The sequence below is a fragment of the Diadema setosum genome, chromosome 15, assembly GCF_964275005.1.
Source record: "Diadema setosum chromosome 15, eeDiaSeto1, whole genome shotgun sequence".
In the NCBI taxonomy this organism is placed as follows: domain Eukaryota; kingdom Metazoa; phylum Echinodermata; class Echinoidea; order Diadematoida; family Diadematidae; genus Diadema; species Diadema setosum.
The window spans coordinates 29,175,164-29,197,189 of record NC_092699.1 but is presented as its reverse complement, the minus strand read 5'-3'; the positions used below and the strand labels follow the sequence as shown (position 1 = coordinate 29,197,189).

At 39.0% G+C, this 22,026-nt stretch overlaps 1 long non-coding RNA gene across 1 annotated transcript in view; it reads left to right on the top strand.

The window, feature by feature from the left end:
• LOC140238442 (uncharacterized) overlaps positions 1-22,026 on the top strand; it is a 59,429-nt gene that overhangs the window by 22,312 nt on the left and 15,091 nt on the right. The window contains exon 2 of the long non-coding RNA XR_011901911.1: positions 20,103-20,161. This is a non-coding gene — a long non-coding RNA (uncharacterized lncRNA). The remainder of the gene's footprint in view (positions 1-20,102; positions 20,162-22,026) is intronic.

The window sequence follows — 22,026 nt, the reverse complement described above, 5'->3', positions numbered from 1 at the left end:
CTGTGCACCTATAAGAACGCTGGTCTGACCTCAGGATGTCTATCCAGTTTAGTCGTGAAGGAGATCTGTGTGCCGATCGCGTGCTTCACTGAAGACGCAGATGCTGCCCTGTCTTGAAAGAGATCGAGGGTACAGATCTAGACCAATTTCAGCAGGTTACACTGAATCATCACTTGCTGGCAGAGAGTCTTAACCGGATCATGCAGGTGATATTACCCGCTGCCAGCGTACCCTGATTCACACATTGGATGCAAACCGGCATATTGGAAACAACCAATATTTGGGCATGGGGGCACAACTCTTGGCCAGGCCCAAGTGTTAAGGAGTATCGGGCATAAAGAAGACAATTAGAGTAAATAGTAGCTCCACTCCTATTTAGAATTGAGGTTCCTAAACAGGTCATTGAAAAAATGCCCAAAATTTCCTGACGTAATGACCCAAACTTAATTGGATGACAATAGCAAGTTGCAAGACACAGGGTTGCTTCATGTGGAATGCATGTTATGCCTCACAGTATGTCACTTTCCAGATGGTCCATGACGTCACTGTATGCTCTAGGACCATGAGTCATTCACCGAAACCATACAGCCCACGAGCTTGACACTGACCAACACAGGCCCGCCAGCTCGAACCTAGGTAGCATTGCCCATGAGCTTGACACCTAGGCAAACCAGGCCCATAAGAGTCCGACACATGGGGGGAGGGGGAGGTCCACAAGACCTACACTGAATAGATTAAGCTTTTTGATGTAATACATATATTAATCTTGTGGGCCTTGTTTTCCTTGAGTGTCGAGCTCGCGGACCGCACAGCTTGTGGGCCTATTATATTTGATGTCGAGCTCACTGACCTTGTTCATCTACTAGTATAGTATTTAGGTCACGGGATGTATGACTCGTGGGCTGCGTAACTCATGGGCTGTACGACTTGGGTTGTTTCACTCGTGACGTACATCTGATGAGGTGGGCCTGTTGTTTTCTGGTTAGCATCTGTCACCCTTTCATCCAGTTCAAGGGACTTTGCCATATGCCTGTTCACAAACTATTAAGCATCAACCCAAAATATGGTACTCCTCTCCCCACCCTCCATGTTTAAGCGTACAAATTTTGTCCAGTGCAAATTGGATAATGTTGCACATAATTTCATGGAAGCTAGTCTGCATAACTAACCCAAACATAAATATTATATTTGAGGTCACTGCCATCACTGAAGACATATAAGCTTCACTTCTGAAGTAATTGACCGCTCGCATTCCTGAGACCTGTTACTATGAACCAATGCTTTGTGGAATGTGCATACATACTTTGATTATCAAGGCATGATTTGTACATAATTAAACATTTAGGATTAAACCAATGAAGCCAAACATCAATATTTGCAATCCTACACAAATTTTTAGTGATATTCTAAAAGTCTGACCTCACATTGTCCTTAGAGGTCAAAGTTGGATATACACAGGGTAATGACCAATGTTCTGTGGAATGAGAAGACACTTCTTGTACAATGTAGTATAAATGCTAATAGCATATTAAATGCATGATTGCACACCAGGTATATAGTTAACCATTGAATATACATCAAATATCGATATTTTGATATTTGAGGTCATTGACTTGTCACAGTCCTCAGAGGTCAAAGGCAGAGACATGTAAATAATTTCCCTTGATCTGAGGAATAGGAAAATGATTCAGTTGTAACACAAATGAATTTTTAGGACATCTTTATAATCAACCAATTGCACCAAATATCAACATTCTGATAATTTGAGGTCAATAATTGACCTCTGGAGGTCATTAGAGGTCAAAGGTAGAAACCTGTCAAGGATTTATGGAACATGAAGACAATTCCGCTGTAACAAAAATGAGTTTTTAGTACATCATTACCATATTATTTAACATTAATCAATGACGCAAAGTATCAATTTTTATCAAATTTTGAGGTCATTGACCTCTGCAGGTCATCAGAGATCAAAGGTAGAAACCTGTCAGGGTTCTATGGAACATGAAGACAATTCCACTGTAACAAAAATGAGTTTTTAGTACATCATTACCATACTATTTAACATTAATCAATGACGCAAAATATCAATTTCTATCAAATTTTGAGGTCATTGACCTTTGGAGGTCATCAGAGGTCAATTCAGACTTACCTCCCGATCTTAAAATGAATCTGATAACATGTACTAACACTGGTGAAAGTTTCATGCTTTAGTCAAACTTTGCACAATTTTTCGGCTTATCTGCTCTACTATTATAACAATAATGAAAGAGCATTTAATAAGCTACAACATACTGAAATCTCGGTGAAAATTGGCAAAGGATTAGTGAGATATGCTCAAATGAACTTAAAATTTGATGACGTCATTTTGAAAATTTACTTTTTTTTACTTTATTAAGACATTTTATATCTTTTAATCATTTTTTCAGCGTCGCCAACCCATGAAATGACATGTACAGCTCATCAGCTTTCAGAATATGTAAAGAAAATGGGGGGTCACTGTCCATCCTGACGAGTAAAATCGGATTTAAAATTGGCTGTTTTTTGGCATAGTTGCACTGTATATCGCCATTGACGCGCGCGCGCAGAATTTCAACTTTGACGGGCCCGTATGACGTCATATTGAGTCGGATTGACTTGAAACTTGCTAGAAATATTCCTTGACATTTCAGACATCCGATCTAAGTGAAAAAACGGGAAATTTCTATTGCATATGAGCCGTGCGTGCGTATATGTTCGCGCGCGTACGCGTCGGTCCGATTTTTTCAATTTTTAAAAAAATGCTCCAAATGGTCTGAAACGTGTGCAAAAAAATTTTCAGCTCGATTTGAGCATACAAATATTTCAACGCGCGCATACGCGCATGTATTAAGAGAAAATATGAATTTTGATAATATGAGTAGAATGTGCATAACTTGAAATATATATGACGTAAATTTCATTGAAAAATTCCATTCCATTATTAAATGAGATATGATTGAAAATGTGATTTCATATAGTGACGTCATAGTGACGTCACAGTTGACTGATCACTACGATTTTACTTGACCCGTCGTCTTTGGGACATGATACACATATGGTATAATTTTGACATTGATAGGAAGAGGATTTTCTGAGCTAATCGATACACAAATTTTGTCCAGAAATAAAGAAGAAGAAGAAGAAGGAAAACAAAGAATCAGTACAGATACAGAAGGTGATCTGAGAGGATACTCGGATCACCTAAAAATGGTTCAAGCCGTCACCAAGAAGATGACTCCAGCTCCAGGGCTATCTGTGGGACATCTCCAAACAATGTAACAACTTATTTACTTGGGAGTCAATGGTAGCGGCAACTTCTTCCAGATGTGTTCTCAGTTGTGGGGACTTCTAGCTCTGGTAGGTAGCCACGGGTACCTGAGGTCCCTGGCTCCCTGAGACGTCGCAGACAAAGTCAGTCTCAGCGACGTGGCCTCAATTGATGGAGATGTTATGGAGACATCTCTAAGACCAACTGGAGACTGGATAAAGTCTCCTAAAAAAAAAAAAGGTTAAAAAAAAAAGAGAAAATTAAACATCTTCCACCACTCTCCGGAGACCCAGCTAGTCTCCAGGAGACGGTCATGGAGATGCTGTGGAGACATTGGAGATGTCTCCACAATCAGTGAAGGTTCAAGTCGCCACTGGGTCAGCAGCTACTGGGGTAGTCTCCATGGCCAGGCCAATGAGACACCCACTTTAGATACCAGATCTCTGTATGTTGTGAGGAGAGAAAGCAAGAGCTGCCCTGCTTTTAGAATTTAATCATACGTTTAGATGTATTTCTGTTTTAGAAATTGCAGTGCCTGTGTGAGTATTCTTTTTGAACAACATATTTTCATTTTCCTAGCATTTAACAGAAGAGCGTTTGACCTACCTCTTGTAGAAGGCAGGATAAATAATGCTGCTCTTAACATTTAATTTGTAAGTGGCATATAAAAGAATGCATGCTTTTCATAAAAAAAGACATTATATGGAATTATTCTTATATTTTCTGTATATCACTGAGATTTCAAATTGTTGTAGTCTAATCTGATGATGGCGGCACAAGGACTTAAAAATAGATCATGACATTTGTTATCCTTAAAATTCACTGTGTTCTACTAATATTGCTGCATTCACTAAATTTGCTCATTCTTGGTAGATTCCCCTTTTACACTTCATCTTAGATATTATTTTTAGATTAAGGTATTGGCATCATTCTCCTTTTCATGAATTTGTTTAGATACTTGTCATCCTCCCATGTAGATAGTGCAGTAGAACAGGCATTATCAATTAGTTGTTACAAAGTACTCTGTAACCTGGACCTATCATAAAATTAGCGTTTCTTTAAACGTAAATATACTTGGATGTTGATGGTACTTCAAGAAACCAAATCCAATTTTACGTCCATCTCTTCAGTACTTTATGGGCATAATGCTCAGCACTATATCTTCAAATGGGCAGTTAGTTAAGGTGGGGTCATGCAAGCGATTCCAGCACGGATGGACAAACACCGTGCCCATTCTTTTTGGTAGGATCCAACACTTGAAACTGTCCTCAACTCCTTCACCGTATTTAGTGGAGAGGGGAGGGGAGGTCCTTGAGGAGCCTCAACAAGGGGGGAGGGGGTATGAAGGAGGTGTTTGCAGTTCCCCTCTTCCTCAGCGATAAGGAGGGAGTGTCCATCTCGTGATCCAGATGAAAATATGCATCTCATCCTTGCCATAGGTTCTGTGTGATAACTTTGTGATTAATGTGTTACATTGAATAACCTCAGTGGATTCTTAGCCATGGGACTATTGGAAGCTAGCTAGTGTAATACATAGATGTACTGTTAAAGTTGAAAGGTTGACAGGGAAATAAAGCTGGAATAATGTATTATGCCCCATTGAATGAAATAACCCCTGTTGCTAGAAAAATTTTGTTGGTGTAATGTATTGATAATAAAATTCAAAAGATATTATTAAAACAGAAAAAAAATATGCTTGCATGTACGTTTTTGATTGACATCACACTATATAAAGATTGTGGCACAGAAGGTCAGACATTTTCTGTATCATAGTACTCATAGAAACTGCAACTGATTACATCAGCACTGATAAATGAGAGTATTTTCTGCCATGTGCTAAAATTATTTATAGTTTATTAAATCATTTATGATAATAAAAACATAATGGTAATGGAAACCTGTCTGACATACTGTATGTAACCATGCCTTGTGGTTTTTCAGAAGAGCAAGTGCATTCCAAGGGCATTTCTGTACTTTAGATGGTGACTTATAAATAGAAGGTAGCCAATAGAAAAACAAGAAAAAATACAAAATCTGTACTTACATTTGTAGAATAAGATATAATTGTTCGTGGGTGTACTTAGATTCATGAAAATTTGCTGAAGAGATACTGTGTCTGCAGCATCACTTCTGTATTGCATGAGAGCTGCTTCTTTAGGATTTGAAATTAATGAGCAGAAAATCTCTTGAGTCTGTGCCAGTCTATCCCCTTATTACTGCAGAGTTGGTTCATTGTATGGGGGGGGGGGGGGGGATGAAAAAGGATAAAATTCTCATGTAAGAATATCATTAAGGTGAATGATTTTCCATACAAAAGACATGAGGTCAGTATGGGGCAGGTAAAGCTTTGGCTGGCTGAAGAGCATTTGTAGGGATTAAATAGTTCATCCCATTTTGAGCTGGGGGGAAATGCAAGCTAGGTCTTTATGATCTATTCAAGGTACATGGCAGTTGGATGGAGAGGGGCTAGGGGTAATACAGGCTGAAACTGGGGCTCAGGGGATGTAAATAGGATGTAAATAGGGTGCAAATGACCGCTAGTGACCATCTTTCAATCCAAGCAGCTATTGGCCTTGTCCCTCACAGACTTCATTCTAATACCACTGAGGGATTTTTTTTTTTTTTCAGTTCCTCGAAAAACAGAAACAAAAGTAATCACTTACTAGTACGTGGTCAGCCAGTTTCAAAGGGGGGGGGGGGGGTGTTGGGGGTTGGAAGGCTCCAATGAAATCTTTTAAAGTGGCTGCTTGCAGGTTTCAAGGGTGAAAAAAATGGATGGACATAGAATTTTCTTATTATGAAGTTCTCTTCGTGTATGCCCGGATTATACCCAATATTCAGAATCATCTCAGACCTCGTCCCTGTCCAGTAGTTTGCTATGTCGCTGCATTGTATACTGGGGCGCATGATTGCTACTGTGGTGTACCTACATGTGTGTTTGTGGACATTGTCCAGTTTCTCCTCGAGATGAAAATTCCTTGGGGATGGCTAAATCCTAATCTGAAAATCAGGATTATGAAACATTTTGTACAAGACTTTGAATCTTATCCTTGACATGGAACCATCTATGAATTTGTATGTACTTCTAAAAGTTGTAGGGTGTATGTCAACATCTGCTGTGATAGACACCGGTATATATATTTGTATGACTAGAGGAAAAGAAAGAACAGACTGTTTAATGTCCTTATCAACAGAGTTAAGTGAAACCACTTAGGAGGTTTTTTGCTCTCGTATCGATCAAGCGAGATCAATTAATTGTGTAGCATCGACGGTCTTCTTTTCCTACCGAATTGCCCCCTACAGAATCAGATTGGAGATTTTGTCGTGGGAGGGTCTAGAGATGAAGCACTAAACAAAACTTTGTAAAATGCAATGTTCAACAACAACAATGATACGAGATGCCAGAGAAGGCGGAGTGAGGGATTTCAGTTAATTGTCTCTTAAACACACAAACATAATATCTGAAGTGCCATGGTCTTTCTATATTCTGCATTGACGGGCAGTAATTAGTTCCAGGGAACACAAAAGTGGCCTATTGACGTTTCCGGATATTGATCCGGTGGGCCCCGATCTTCTCCACTTTTCTGGTGATGCCGTTAGTTGAGAAGCCACTGTACTTATGGCCGGGCCTGTTTGACCGGTCCAAGCTTGTGGCCTGAACAGGACAGAGAGCCAAAAGAAAAAAAGAAAAAGAGAATGGAATGGTCAAATGTCCATCTTATTGTGTGATTTCTCTATCAAAGGATTAGAGAATAGATACATTCCTCTTTATATATCTTTGTGCAGCCCAACCGATGTTTTCTTTAGATTACCTCCAGCTTATGATTACAAGGTGTTTGCTAGTCCCGGTAATCATTATTTTGCCTTGGGCCACAGATTTTTATAGTACCTCTGTGAGTTTCTGGACATGTACTATTTGTATTTTTCCTGTCCTACTGTCTGCAAATGTTCGATCTTGCTTTCCCTGGGGGCATTTCTAACAGGACGACGAAGCAGTCTGGATGTACACATCAATCGTCTGGTGCATATTACACAATTCAGGACGATGTTTATGCTCTTTCGATCTCCGATCATTTTGTGTGCTTCTAACAGCTCGCTGACTGTTAATCTCCCCTCACTATTCACTTTCTTTGAATTGTGGACATAGGTAGCCGTATAACCAATGATTTAGGTGGCATTGTGTCCCTGTTAACCATAGACCAGCTCTACGATTGAATGTACGGAGCCGTGTATGGTGTGCATTCAAACCAGGGAAGGTGAGGAAAAAACACACAACACATGCACACTACTGCAGCTCCCTTTTTTGTATACCTGGGCTCTAATTGTGCTGTAACATTTAGTTGGAATGATTTCTGAAGGACTACAAAAGAGAAAAACAGAATAGGTCTGTACTTAAATTACAACCTGGAAACTACATGTACTGCATGTATGTGCATAACCTTTATCTACTAATTGTCTTATTCTAACCCACAATTATATAGTGATATACTGATATTGTAGTAAACTCCAGTGTACCAATCAAAGTCCTTTGATGCACTTATGGAAAGGAATTGTAATTGATAGACAATGACATTGATAGTTTTTTGCATGTTTCTTTGTCGGGAGAAAAAGAAAATCACAGCATTGCATATGTTGAGTACGGACTGATTTTGCTATCTATGTATTTCCCATAGACACCTGTCCAAGTATTCTAGGGACTCGTCCTCAATGGGTTTAAAGCATTCCTTTGATACATGTGTGGAAAAGACAAAACAAAGTTCTTGGAAACCTGTGCAACTGAAGTGTCAAGTGAAATCTATAAAATGAGTGAGTGAGATTATAATCAGTCAAGATAAAGCACAGTGCATATTTTTTTTTTTTTGCAGATAAAATATGTCATCACCGGGTACGCTGTAAGTAATCATCATATAATATGTGACAGACTGAGGACAACTCGCGAAATATTTTTGGTCCATAAAATTTGTATGTGTATTCTCCGTGAGACGTGAAGTTGACTCATGAAAACAAACTTATAGGTCAGAAGGAAATTAGAATGCGACTTGAATTATTCAAACCCTTTATTCTGTGTTTTGTTCACTGATTGCCACACATGCTGTAGAGCATTTTTCACACCCACTGACACAGCTGTCAGGAGAGTATAACTGCCAATGAACAGAGATGTAATCCCCAAATCTCTATTGTGTCGCCAAGCCCTCCTTCTTGGACCAAGGACCAGTTCTATAGATCTGAATGGGCTTGCTAATCTTCACAACTAGTCCAAATTTGAATGAATCAGTACTGAATGCTGATGAAAAAAGCTTGTCGAGTTTAGAAAGTGAAGTGCCTTGGCACAAAAAAAGTTTTAAAAAAATCCATGGTAAGCTCTCCACAATCTGTTCCGAGTTGATTATTGACAGTTTAGTGGATGCCAAGAAAAGAAGTGTGAAAAAAAGCTGCTTACTTCCTCATTCCATGCCTGATTTTGTTCAAATTTTTGCAGATATTCATTTATGTAGCTTAAAACTTTATCTTGGAAGTATAGATTGAAAGAAAATGTTTGGTTTCCTTCATAATGATCTACTCTACAAAGGATCTGATTTAGCCTCATCATTAAATCCCCATCATAGACCCACCCTGTGCTAAATAACTGACAAACCAGAAATGTTCATGTGCATGATTTTTTTTTTTCATATTTCGTGGGGAGCCAAGATTTGTGTAAGTAGAATGCAGACAAAAGTTTTTATTTACACATTGCATTGAATGCCAGTGGCTATTTGTGAAAGTTTCATGCTGCAAAAAAGGTTGTTGGCTGCAATTCTCGAAAGTTTCGTGCTTCAAATGTTTCTGGTTGTACAGTATAGGTGGTGTTTTCTGGTTTCTGGGGCCACCCTCAAAGCCTTCTTTATAGTTTCTTTGTTTTCTCATATCTCGGGTCAGGAATGTTTCCCATGGCCTCATTTATGTGCATATTTTCTTATGTTTTATTGAATCAGTTGATTGATTAATCAGTTGATAAATTGAATTAATTGATGCACTCATCTAATATTCCATATAACAATAACTTGTGATATTATTCATGGCATCCAAAGGGTACTGTACCTATGTACTGAGACTCCTTAATAAATGTCAAGGATGCATATAATGTAAAAAAAAAAACAAGTAAATTTTTGAGGCATCAGTGTACTGAGGAGTGAGTGAGCAAGGTTTAAAACCTGCTTAACCTGATGAGGATGGGTTGCTTTTGCTGCAACACACATTTCCAATAGACATCATCTGCCTGAGTATACTCGGGACTCGTCCTCAACGGGTCAGAATCTTTGAAGTGTAACAGTAAAGAAAATATGTAATGGCGTAATGTCAAGTGGCCTTTGTGATTTTTATGACAATCCCCAGTGAGTTTGTTTTCACAGGAATGGCACACATTGAGGCTGTTGGATGGACATCGCTGTGATCATTCAGTGTGTAATTATGCCATCAGTCTTTCATCAGTCATTGCAAGTATTGGGTGAAAATTACAGCAGGTGATAAGCATTTTTTAGTTGTGTGGATGGACGTTGATCTGGGGTGGTCTGGGACAAAATGCGAGTAAATTTGTGAGAGGATTTCATAAGTCCCCTAAGCTGCAACACCTCCGTGGATACCTTTTGTACAATACCTCTTGACAGAGTGCTACCTTGGAGAATCCGCGTCTGTAAAACTCTTCATTATCTCGCGGGGTGACGGGGAGGCTAATAGAGCGGCAATTTTTCGCCAATTATCCGGAGACGGCGGCGCAAGTGCGCAGAATTTTCCTGGCATGCCAAAGGGGGGAAAGACTTCATTTACCACGTTTGCTCCTATACCCTCTCTCTCAAAAGGGATGAGAATGAAATGACACAAACAGCAGTGCGGCGAAATCAAATCTAAGGCTTCCCCGCCGCAGAGGAAGAGTTCCACTGTGCTATTGACTGGGGAAGGACAGGAAAACAGGAGTTCATGTCGAAAGTTGTGGAAAAACACAACAACAACTGTGAAACAAATTGCATGAAGCATTTATCACCATGGTGTGGACAGTTCAGATTTGTGTCGGCAGGCATTTCACTGGCTAATATTGTGGATTTAATCCCTTTTGGTCTCCCTTTGTGACCTCACAACACAAAGTGCTGGAGGTAACACCTTTACAAGTCACGGTGTCTACCATCAATTAAAGACCAGACTTTATTAAACTGTGTTGACGCTTCATTACTTAATGATGTCATCTATTTTAACCCATTTCACTTCTATCCAGGCTTACGTCTGCTTTCATCTCGTCTGATGCGAAAGGTTTCATCCTCCAGGCGATTGGTGGAAAATGGGGTTAGTGGGAGAAGGGAAAGGGATTCCACACTCACATTTGATGTCGTCCAAAACATCTCTTTTACACATTGCACACAGTCTGTTAGTACAGCAAAGTCTTTCTATTTTACAGAGGTATATAGAAGGATATCTTTGACTAGAGGTCCGGCTCTTATCCGTCTCAATTTATGAAATCCTGCTTTGGGGGTGGGGATGGGGGCAAAGACGACTCTGGAACTCCTTCTGCAACACTTCATTGTTTATTATGGCTTCAGTCCTAGACTCATGCTGGAAGTCATTGTCAGTGAGATTTTCAGCGTCTGCTCTCTAATGTCTTATAAAGTAGTTTCACTTAACCTTCTGCATGAGCGCTTGCCAATTGGCAAAGAAATCCCCATGGCAGTGTATACACTCTCCAAAGTGCCTGGTACAGAAAGGGTTAACTCAGTCGCGGGAGAGTCCTCTGTCTCTGTTTTTTGAAATGTCAGGCAGAGTTTAAAGGACAAGTTCACCTTCATAGACATGTGAATTGAGTGAATGCAACAATATTAGTAGAACACATCAGTGAGAGTTTGAGGAAAATCGGACAATCCGTTGAAAAGTTATGAATTTTTGAAGTTTCTGCTCAGTCACTGCTGGATGAGAAGACTACTACTGCTGATGATGGCACATGCGTACAACAACATAAAGAAAATATAAAGAAAATTCAACATATTTTCACTTTTCTCGCACAATAAGAGAATGCTTGACTTCCCTCTTTCAGAAGGCAGGGGGAATAATATTACCCTGAACATACGTTAGTGACAATTCGAGGATATGTGCACTTTTTTCAAAAAGTAACATTTTGTGAAATTCTCTTTATATTTTCCCTATACTGTTGTACGCATGTGACATCATCAGCTGTAGTAGTCTTCTCATCCAGCAGTGACTGAGCAGACACTTCAAAAATTCATAACTTTTCAACTGATTGTCTGATTTTCCTCAAACTCTCACTGATGTGTTCTACCAATATTGCTGCATTCACTCAATCCACATGTATATGAAGGTGGACTTGTCCTTCCAATCTGAAACCATCCCATGATGCAAGTAGAAGTTGCTATTTCGCTGCTTGTAACATTGCAGTAATAGTTACTTAAAGATGTTAATGATAATGATGGTAATTACAATGATGATGGTGATAAAACTACAACTGTTGCTGCTACTACTGATAATAATAACAACATGGATGTTTATTGTGATAATGTTGATCATGACAGTGCCATACTGCAGTAACTTCTCCTAGTACCCTTTGATCTCTCTATTTGAAATTACAGAGGAAAAAAACAAAACAAAACCCCAAACTCAAAAACTTTAGAATTAGTATGAGAAATACTGATTATCATCTTTCTCACCTTCAATAGAAATAGTCCACCAGTCTCATTTGAAACATATCTCATATTTGACGCTGTATTTTTACGCAGGTATAGGAATTCAGTTTTTCTTGACTTTGTGAATCTGGACCAGATTTTGAGAGATCAAGGTCATTGCGTTTTTTGATCAGTCTGCCTCAAGAAGGACGATGGAGGGCGGGGGAGACTTGTCTTGAGCAGTCTTGTAGAAGTTGTGCGGAAGATATGGCCTGTACCGAAGACACGGCCAATTTCTAAAGAACGCCTGCATCCATGTCGCAGAATAAATGGGGTTACAGTCTGGATGTGAGGCTACACCATAAGTTTCTTTTAGAGGGATTTTATCTCCACAGTGATAATCGTATTGGACTTATTTTACTTGCCCATTCTCCTATGTCCTCCAGCGGTCAGCGAGAGTGGACGCAGACCTTTCAAGTGCATCACTTTTGCATTGTTTCTGTCCCCCAGCTTTCAACAAGAAAAGAAAAAAAAAAAGAAAAAAAGAGGGGCAGAGGGATGCCCCAACCTAACTGAGAAATCGGCACATGGGCGGGAGAGCATGAGATTAGGGAAGCCCTATGGACTGCCCCCGAATTCAGACAAGTGCTGGGAGTATGCATATATATGCCCCAATGAGAGCTACATTGGTAGTACACACAGTCACTCACAGATGGAAGACCCAAATATGCTTATTTGGCACTTAATATTTAAATGAATGGAATAGAAAAGAAGAGATCAAAACAGCAAAACAGTTTCAAGGCTTGTAAGGAGGCAATTTGATTTTGGATTGGTTTGACAACCCTTGCAAGGAAAAGTAAGAGATTTAGTCATGTCCTGCCTATGTTTGCAGTGTTTAGACTAGTGTATGGTTTATAAACTGACCTTTATTGTAAAATGTGATAAGATGCAGTCATTATCAGTTCCTAGATCTGTTTTCTCACACCCGAGATTTCTGGTTTGTAAAGATCTGTTCTTGCTGTGCCATGCAGAAACTGATGATTTTTGTGTGGCGCAAGAAGTGCACTTCTGTAAAGCAAGATATTTTTGTGGCTTGAAATTTTTCGTGAATTGGATGCAACAGCCTTCTTTTGCAAAATGAAGTTTTAGTGAATTGCCAGTGGCATTCAGAGCATAGTGCAGACAAGAACTTTTTCGTGCATTTTAATTTTGCAAATCTTAGCACTCGCAAAATTCACAAAGTTAAAGTGCATGCAAACATTTCTGGTTATACAGTAATAAATACTGCAGTCAGAAAATCATTTCAACTTTTTTTTTTTGCTCTTATGATTACTTTTGTGGAAATGCATGCATAAAAGAAATTTTTTTTTATGGTTTTACCAATCAATTATGAATCTTGCTTTCAAAATATGGTTGTTTTTATGCCTCCGCCACGAAGTGGTGCCGGAGGCATTATGTTTTCGGGTTGTCCGTCCGTCTGTCCTTCCGTCCGTCCGTCCGTCCGTCCTTCCGTCCGTCCGTCCGTCCGTCCGTCCTTCCGTCCGTCCGTAATGAATTTTGTGGACAAGGTAACTATCGAAACCTGTTGAGGTATCCTAATGAAACTTGGCATGTATGTGTATTAGGGGGTGAAGTTGTGCCTATCAACTTTTGGGTGCACATGCTCAAGGTCAAAGGTCAAAAGGTCAAGGTCAAATACATAAAATTTCACTATTTCCACCATATCTATTGAATGCCTGAAGATATTTTCTTGAAACTTAGTGTATACATGTTTTACCCAATTAAGATTCTCTGGTGAAAGTTTGGGTCATGAGGTCAAAGGTCAAAGGTCAAAAGGTCAGGATCAAATACATAAAATTTCACTATTTCCACCATATCTATTAAATGCCTGAAGAGATTTTCTTGAAAATTAGTGTATACATGTATTACCCAATTAAGATTCTCTGGTGAAAGTTTGGGTCATGAGGTCAAAGGTCAAAGGTCAAAAGGTCAAGTAAAAATATTAAAACTTCTTTTTTTTCTCCGTACCTTGGAAAATTGTTCTCTAGGTATCTTCATGGAACATAGTATATACATGTACTGACTGGAAGTGATTATCTAGAGAATGTAGGGTTCATGGGGTCAAAGGTCAGGGGTCAAAGGTCAAATGCAAGACTTCAAAATTTTACTATTACCCTCATATTTATGCAATGCCAGCAGGGATATTTTTTTACACTTGGTGTATGCGTGTGTAACCTAATAGAAATTCTCTGGAAAGTTTTTTTTTTCTCTTTTTGCCTCAAAGGTCAAAAGGTCAAAGATCAAGTGAAAGTGCTGAACTAACTTTTTCCTCCATATCTCGGAAGTGGCTCAAGTTACCTTGAAACTTAGTACATATTATGCATGTTCTACCTGAAAGTAATTATCTTATGAATTTTAGGGTCAAGGGCCAGATGAAAATGGTAACAATTTCAGAAATTGCACTTTTTCTCCACACCTGTACCTTGAAAATTACTCAATGCCTAAATGTCTGAATGGGTCAAAGTCAAGTTAAAGTCCTTAAATCCCTAGATACATGCTCTCCTATTCATCCAATTAAACCTACGTCAAGGAAGGTGAACATTCAACACATTTGTGACAAACTTGTCATTCCAATATTTTGCCAATTTTGTGAAAATGTAAACACACAGTGTCCACATGTACTATCTAGACCTATTGGGAAAATCATGCATTATGGCGGAGGCATACCAGTCGCCAAAGCGACATTTCTAGTTTTTTTCTGTTACTTCGTATCAATATGTTTTTATATGTTGTGCTGAGGTTTATCTATCGTCACATACACTTATAGTATTTGTATACGTACATTATGTACATGCGTATGTTTTTTTTCTTCCCCCTGTTTTTGACAGTAAGCTGACAATTATTTGGATGATATCTTCAGTTTGATGAAGAAAAAGAACAGTCATGAAATTGGAGCGTAAAAGATATTGCTGTGCCAAATAAAGCGTAGTATGTGATTTAGACCCCATTTGAGCCGAGCAAATGGTGTGTGCTCAAGCAAGTAGAGATATAAAACTCACTTATTTTCACAGTGCGAGTCGCGGAACGGTGAATGGATGCGATTCACAGAATCTTGCCGGAAATGATCGCTGCTTATAAATCGCTGCTGGCTGGCACTGATTTTAGCTGAGCCACCATTAGCTCTGGGGACAACAAGATGGCCTGACTAGCTGCTGTGGATCTTTTTCTCTCTCTCACTTTTTTTTGTGCTGGAAAAGCATACAGTATGTCCTTGATATGCTTTTAAAGAAATTGAAGAGCTTGGATTGTATCAGTGTTAGAGACAAATATAGACAGAATTCTTAGCTATGATATGGTGTGTAGTGGACTTGTAATTTCAAAGACATTGTGATCTATTTGTGAATTCCTGTTTTTGTTCTTCTCAGCAATGTGCATCTCCAATTCTCTACCTGACCCCGAACAATGTGATGTTGTTTGTAAGATTTGAGCAGTAAATGGTAATAAATATGACAGTCAAGCATGGGGGGGGGGGGGATCCCTCCATTACAAGCAAAAGTTTGATTCATGATTTTCATCTAAAACATCTCACCTCTTGTCATCTTCACTTTCTGTATTCATGCGAAAGACGCACTTTCTGTGATGCGAATGTCTTGTTTAATGTGACAGAATAGAAGAATTATATTCATTTGAATGATTATCATAGCCCTGTCATTATCTTGGTACACCTCTATGGCAATTTGAATGCAGAATGTCAAAAGAGTACTGGTGCCATCTGTGATGATATCAAATTGCTGTTCTGTAACTTAAAAGATGTATTGTAAAACACAATATATTCGCAGCGTGAAATTTTTGCGAATTGGAGCTGATGGCCTTTTTCGTGGCATGACATTTCCCTGAATTGCCACTGGCATTCAATGCATATAGCGCAGGCAAGAACTTTTGCATACACATGTATTTTGATGTCCGGAATCTTGGCTCTCACATTCGTGAAATTATAATGCATGCGGATATTCCTCATTTTACAGTGATGTTATGGTTGTTTTGTCATTGAATATTCACTGTTTTTCTTCTTAATTTTGTGCAGTAGGATAAACAGATGAGGAACTTGACCTTGTCTGATTCCTCAGGATGGCTGTCAAATGTGATGGGGATGTGGAAGGGGGAGGGGAGGGGGGAGCGGGAGGGGGAGGGGGAGGGGGAGACAGGTCTGTGACTTCTGGTATCAACAGCAGCGGGAAAAGAAGCTGCTTGTTTGGTTGCAGCTGCTTAAAGTAAAATGCCATTGTCAGGCCATGCTCAAGTTTGCTCCATTTTTTATTGTAGCTAGTGTTCAGTGATACTCTTATAATCAATGTGATTTTCCTCCATCAGTTTCCAGTCAACGCGAACATACAGTGGAGCTCCCCTTTTTATAATCCTTAGTGTGCTTTGAGGGCCGAGCGGCTCAGGAAACTTCCATAGCATTGTACACACTGTCCAATGTCCCTGGCATAGAAAGGGTTACTGTAAAACATGATATATTCGCGGCATGAATTTTTCGCGAATTGGAGCCGACGGCCCTTTTTTACGGCATGAAATTTTCGCGAACTGCCACTGGCATTCAATGTATATAGTGTAGACAAGAACTTTTGCATGCATTTTAATTTCGCGAATCTTGGCGCTCGTGAAATTCGCGAAATTAAAATGCACGCGAACATTCCTCATTTTACAGTAGATTCTAAACTCACATCTAATGTAGATCTGAAATTATGACTTGTGTATTAAATTTACAGACATTCTCAGAGTGAGAAAGATGAAGCAGGACATTGTTGTTCAAGGAGCAGAAGAGACGCTGATCTGAAATAAAATGCGGCCTGAAAAGGATTGACAACTTGAAAGATAGAAGCAGTGCATTTTGGAAAGAAATGTCATTGAGAAAAGAATGTGAAAAACAATAACAGCAAAAGAAATACAGAGATATATGCAGGATGGAAGAGAATAATTCTCTAGAATTAGAGGGAATGATTGGTAGGTCATTACCACTTTCAAAGGGGGGGGGGGTGGGTGATATTATCCCTAATTTAATTGCAGTAAGTGTCTAAAGTGAAAGAGGGAAAGGATAGACTAGTAGACTAAAGATTTTGAGTGAGAGAGAAAGGAAGAGGGAGAGAGAGAGATTCGAGAAGGAGAGAGTACAGCACGCAGATTCTCATGATTGATTAGGTTCTCTGCGTGGTAATCTCCTGCTCTGACGAAAAGACTCTCTGAAGTGCCGAGGGCAATGAAAATACAAACTGTTCTGTGTTGCAATCCAGGCGGCATTCCATCTGCACTTGGTGATGCGATAATGTACACATGGCGCGCACATTTCGAACATCAAGAGTCTGCACACACACTCAGTGTATGTTGTCAAAGACACTTTGGCCCTGTGTGTGTATGTGTCCAAAGATTAAGTATTCCAACAAAGTAATTTGAAATTTTGTGTGTGGTGCAGCATACATACTAAGGAAAGACCATGAGAATGAATATATATATAATACAGGTAGATAGATATAAAGATAGATAGATAGATCTAAGATAGATAAATTGGAAAGATATAGAGATATAGGTATAGATAGGTTTAAAGATAAATGGATAAAATGGAGGGATATAGAGATATGGGTATATAATGAAATGAATTAACAGATTAATAGAATGCAGAGATATATTACACTCAGATACAGGTAGATAGATATAGGGATAGCCGTAGATAGACGGATAGAATATAGAAATATAGAGATACAGGTAGATAGATATACAGATAGAAAGGTAGATAGATAGATAAATCAATCGATCTAAGATTGATAAATGGGAAAGATATAGAGATGTAGGTATAGATAGGTGGATAGAGTGGAGGGATAGGCCTATATAGAGATCTGTATAAAGATAGAATGGAGAGATACAGAGGTATGGGTTTATAATAGAAGAAATTGATAGATCAATAGAATGGAGAGATAAGATACAGGTTGAGATATATACAGATAGATGGACAGATAGATAGATAGAGAGATAGATAGATAGATAGATAGAGATATAGATAGATAATAGGGAAAGAAAGGGAGGAAAGGAAGAGAGCAAACTGTGCTTTACAATATGAAATAAATCACGTAGATTTTCCAGTGTTCCATGACGAAATGTCTATGATGTATACCAGAAAAAATGAAGAAATATTAGGTGTCATGACAGCAGATGTGGTGAAGTAATGGATTCGTGGTATGATATAAAGTAGAAATATTAGTGCAACAGAAAAAACCATGAACACCTTTTGAATGAAAAGTGATGTGTAGGGTAAAGGTTGGGTAGGAAATGTGAAAGTAGGGCAGAGATTGCCTTAAAGGGAAGATAAACCCCAAGAACAATGTGGATTGAGTGAAAGCAGCAACATTAGTAGAACACATCAGTGAAAGTTTGAAGAAAATCGGACAATCGATGCAAAAGTTATGAATTTTTAAAGTTTTGATGTTGGAACCGCTGGGTGAGGAGACTACTAGAGGTTATGACGTATGAGTGGACAACAATACCAAGAAAATATAAAGAAAATTCTGCAAAAATCTATTTTTCATGAAAATTACAAATTCCATCAACTTGATATTGACATATGTTAAGGGTAGCAATTATTCCCCCTGCTTTCTGAAAGCGGTTGGTCCATTGCTCTTTCATGATTGTAGAAAAGTGAATATTTGTTGAATTTCCTTTATATTTTCTTTGTATTGTTGTCCACTCATACGTCATATCCTCTAGTAGTCTCCTCACCCAGCGGTTCTAACACCAAAACTTTAAAAATTCATAACTTTTGCATCGATTGTCCGATTTTCCTCAAACTTTCACTGGTGTGTTCTACTAATGTTGCTGCTTTCACTCAATCCACATTGTTCTTTGGGTTTACCTTCCCTTTAATCAACCCTTTGAATGAACTGCTATGACCAAGTATAACCCTGTTCATACTGGACAAAAGTCTGATTCTTGAGCCACCTTGTACCACTCTTATAGTGCCTTGTGCAAAGCATACCCTAAGCAGATTGGAGCTGGATCATCCCGTTTCTCGAAACACTTGTATGGGCTCGGGATGGAAAGACCTATTATATCTGCTTTGGGTTGTCTTAATACAAGGCATTGCATGAATAAACCACCTGTTGAAAGAAATAAAGGCTGCCTCCCAACCCAAAAGCTGATTTGTTGCATCATACATGTTAGCAGTGATGTTGTGTGAGTGCTATAATCATACACAGCATGAGGTAGGTATTGGAGGAGGCTTACACATGTAATTCCCTTTATGTTTCTTCATTACCATGGCAACAGATACGTTCATGGCATATTTACAACAATGTACTTGAGTGGAGCGTATCCAAGCAGTGCGCACGAACTTGCAATGGTTTTGTGCGAAGCAGCTTTTGAAATGGTACAGAGCGACCCAAAGTTTTGGCCGTAGTACAAATGAGGGGACATAAATCTAGCATGTAGGTGCATAGCTGTAGTAATGGGAACTAATTTAGCGAAATCATTGCTCAGCGGAGGTCTATTAGAGCACCCCCTCTTGTGACAATTGGTTGGTAAAAGTCACCTCGTGAGGGTAAACCAGACAGCTAGGGAGAACCGATTTCTCTCATTCATCTTCCAGGGTCTTTCTTTTCTGCGTCTGACTTCCTCCGTATGTGGATGTAAGTTATAAACGCCTCTGGGTGAATGATCATGTCGAGGTCAAAGGTCATAATCCCAGCGGAGAATTTGCTGGACCTCCTTCGCGCAAAACATTTCTTGCATTTTTTCTTTTGACAGCAGTTTCAAATAAAAGAGCAAATGTGACTGCCAATGTAGTTCCATAGAAAGTTTGTCTAATTTAAAGGTAAGACAGTGTTCATGGCGTCCAGTGAGTGATAACATGTTTGTTTGACTTTAAATCAAGAATAACCAGATGTGATTTGACCTTGTGTCAGGGACAGTGTCAGTTCAGGTGAAAAACAGAAACTGAAAATGTTGTCTATTAAATCATAGCCAATGTGTCCCATGTACCATTCTGTACCAAATTTGTCTTCACACATCATCTTATGTGTTCAGATGGCTTTGTAATGCATAGATTTCATCATGTGGATAAAGCCAGTGTTTGATAAGATGTTTGTCTTCTGCTTTTTTTCTCTCCCTACCTTCTGTCTATCTCACAGATGACCAATGGGTGGAGTCTGAATCCTGCTTTTTGATGGATGAGAAATAGTCCTGCCTGGTAAGTTGTGTTCTTTCAAATAGGTAACCATGTTTCAAGCAAAGTCAAGAGATGACAGAGATTTTTAGAAACTAGGGAATATTGCATCTGTGGAGAAAGTGATAGCTGATTGAACCTCAGAAAGTCAAGTAGTGCTAGCGTAATATTCCATAATAATAATAATAATAATACATTACATTTGTAATGTGCTTAAAGGTATTAGCCCACATTTGTAAACCTGCAGCAATTGGTCTCATAGTTAGCATGGAGTTTGGGTATGATTGCAGTAACACCTGTGCAAAATTTCGTTCCAATTAGTCCATTACTTTCATAGAAATAAATGAAAATGCACCGTAATCCGTATGCATGCGTATAACGCTCGCTAGCTCCGGTCCACATACGTGTTACATGTACAATGTACGTAGCTATATCCCGCGCTCGTAATTCGATTTTGGGTCGGGTTGACCCGGTTTGAAAATTGATTTTAAAACGATGATTTTCTCTCTTTTATCGAATGGTATAGACAAAGAGCGACAGGTGAGGTATGTTACTGTTATAACTTGTACTTGAAGTCATATTGGACCTGTTTTATGCAGTTTTGATTTTCGTGGGTTTGCAAATGTGGGCTAGTACCTTTAATACAATGTTTCTAAGTGCACAATTATGGCTGTAATAGCTGTCTTGGTCCCATAGTTTCAGAAGTTTTCAAGAAATGTTGAGAGAAATTTCTTTTGCAGCTCTAGGGACAGTTATGTTCCGCGTCAAATTGAAGATGAAGAGAAATTCGCAAAAGTTACATGCATGCGAACATGTCTGGTTTAACAGTATTGATAGGAACATCACGTGACCAAAGAGGCTATTGAGATGTCTCGATACAATGTAGCATGGGATGAAAGACGATGATTCACTAACATTCCAGCCGTGTCATAAATTTCTCGTCATTTGTCATATATCACCCATTCTTCTCCGATAGGTTTCTTTGGCATGCCTACCAACCCTTCTTTGGGATTAATTCTTCTTCTTTAAAAAGCCGCTCTGTTCTTTTACACCCTCCCCACACCCCAAAAAAGAAAAGAAAAGAAAAGAAAAAATAATGCACTCGGCTTTCCCAGATATACACTAGGAGAATTGAGTTACAGAAACATTTCATGGCTCATATAAAACTCGTATGTCGTGATATGTTTGTCTAGGTTGGTGCGCTACGGGGTCGCCCAATGGTTGCAAACATGGTTCATGTCTTCGGTAAGGGTTTCTGAGTCCGCATTGTAATCGCATTATTGTGTGGTACAGTGAGACATCGGCATCGGTGACATTCTGTTCATACCCCGAGGGCGATTCACATTCATGATGTCACGCTCGCCTGAATGTGTCTCTTTCATTGTCCACGGATGGGAGTCTGTTGCATATATGCAGTCAGGAATTATGGATGGTTTAAAGGGGACCTCCGGATGATTTTCAGACTTTTACATTTGAACAACTATAAATTAGTTAAACTGAGGACAGTTTCAGAATTTGTAATGATTGGGATGAGGAACGAGAACATTTTCAAAATTTTTAACATATTGCAATGAACAAGGATGATGACATGGCAGCTGCAACATAAGAATGCTTGAGTTGGAGCTCAAGGAAGCAGAACAAAAGAAGAAGGCGTGCATAGATTCTTCACAGGTGAACTTGTTGAGCAAGTGGTATTGTAATGGAATTACACTGCTACATTTCTGAAATATGTGAGGCTCTGATGTCATCAACACTGTTAAATGTAATTTGTTTTAAGATTTTCAGTTTATTTGTTTCTCTGCTCAAGGACCACACTAAATTCCACGAATCTGTACATGGAGCTGTCGATTTATGTACTACATGATGTGAAATTATGAAAATCGTCGGGA